The sequence below is a fragment of the Fulmarus glacialis genome, unplaced genomic scaffold (genome assembly GCF_000690835.1).
Source record: "Fulmarus glacialis isolate BGI_N327 unplaced genomic scaffold, ASM69083v1 scaffold31393, whole genome shotgun sequence".
NCBI lineage: Eukaryota > Metazoa > Chordata > Aves > Procellariiformes > Procellariidae > Fulmarus > Fulmarus glacialis.
In genome coordinates, this window is record NW_009202818.1 from 19,436 (window position 1) to 21,437 (window position 2,002).

Sequence of the window (2,002 nt, forward strand, 5' to 3'; positions counted from 1 at the left end):
CCACGCCTGGGAATGCTTCCTGGGTACGGCATCGCAGTGCTTTGGACCCCTCCAGAGGTGGGGGGCATTTCGGAACTGCAGGTATTTCTGCCCCAGCATGGTTTTGCAGTGTTGGATCTGCCAGGAAGAGGTGCAATAGAAATACGTATCTCAAGGCTTCCCCTACAAAGAGGATTTGGGCCTTTAAAGGAGATGGGAGCTCCCAGCAGGAAGCAGGGGAAAGCCATGTTGAGGAAACAGGGTATCCGGGCTCGTCGGCTGCTGGCACGTGCCCGTCTGAGCGCTGCAGGACACAGCCGTGCCGGTGCTGCCAGCGGGACTCTCTAGGGATGAATGATCCCGGATCCGGCGTTGGCTGCCCCCAGCACTCCCCAGCCCTGCGGACACATCCTGCCGGGGCTTCTCCTGTGGGACCAGTAAAGGATCCGGCCGGCCTCGCCAGCGTCTGCTTTTAAATCAAACCAATTGTGAATGTTTTAACGGGCCGTTTTCTTCCCACGGGCAGGGCTGTCCACGTCGTGCCAAGGGCTGGATGCGGGAGGGTGTGGGGGGACAGATCCGGGCCACCCCGGGTTTCTCCCAGCGCTCCCGCGGGGCGATGTGGGCTACCAGCAGGGCACGGAGGTTCCCAGTCCCTCCGCTTCCCGTTGCTGTTCCCAGTGGGAAAAGGCAGCGGGCCACAAAGCTGGGGCCAAGCATGTGAAAGGCAGAGCCTTGTTGCCAATAAAACTCCAAACAGTGTCTCAAGAAATCACTTTCCGAACCTGGAGTTGTTTTTCTCAGGCATTTGGACTTCTATTTTTGTGTGTGCCTTTTATTGTTTTCGCCGAGAGACAGACCTGGTGGTCCTTAGTTTAACATGACGAATTAAAAAAAAAAAAAAAAAGCAAACAACCTATCCGAAAACTGAACTGTGTGGTCTGGCAAGTGTGTGTGGTGGAGTTGGGGGCCGTGAGTCCTTGTTTGGCCTCATGAGGGGCTTCGGGCACATCACCTGCCCCCCCCTTGTGCCTCAGTTTCCCCACCTGTAAAACGAGGGGGAGGTTTTCCTCTTTGTATCTTGCTGGGGGACTCGGTGGTGGTGTCCGAGTTTGCTGTTGGTCAGAGCAGTTTAGGGGAGGACAAACCTTTAACCCCGCCCCCAGTCACTTTCTGTCTCCTATTAATTACTTTTTAAAGTTCAATGGAGTGGAACAAATATAATTACCCCTGGGCGAGTCTTAATTACCTGCACGAGGGGGAGGTTTTCCTCTTTGTATCTTGCTGGGGGACTCGGTGGTGGTGTCCGAGTTTGCTGTTGGTCAGAGCAGTTTAGGGGAGGACAAACCTTTAACCCCGCCCCCAGTCACTTTCTGTCTCCTATTAATTACTTTTTAAAGTTCAATGGAGTGGAACAAATATAATTACCCCTGGGCGAGTCTTAATTACCTGCATTTGTGGCCGAGGCTTTGTTATAATTGATTGCAAAGGGCTGACTCTCCAGCTCCTTCCCCTGGGTCCCAACGTGGCCGCGCAGCCCCTGTCCCCATCCCCATCGGGGTTTGTGTCCCGTCGCCGCCGTGTCCCCAGCGCCCAGCCGGGCCCCCCGACACCTCTCCTGGGCTCTGCTCCCTGTGCCCCCCGCTTTGCAGAGGGGTTAAATCGGGGAGTCTGGGGCAGGAGAGCCCATAAGGGTTGTTTTTGGCCTCAACACTGGTGGGAGCTGGTCCGGGTTTCGGACTGCCTTCCCTGACCAGGCTGGATCCTGCTGCAGGCTCAGCACCCTTTTTGGAGTGAGTCCCCTGTTGTCCTTTGGAAACTGAGGCTGTTACAGCCAGGGGGTGACCGTACCCCTGATCCTGCAAGGTGCTGAGCATCCCTATCCTGGGACAACCCAGGATGAAGCCCCCATCCCTGGGATTTCTCCTCCCAGCCTGGAAACATCAGCGTGGCTCCGGATGAAAGGTCGGGTCCCTGCGGGGAGGGGAGCGGGGGGTCCCTGTGGCCGGGGGGACGGGAGGGT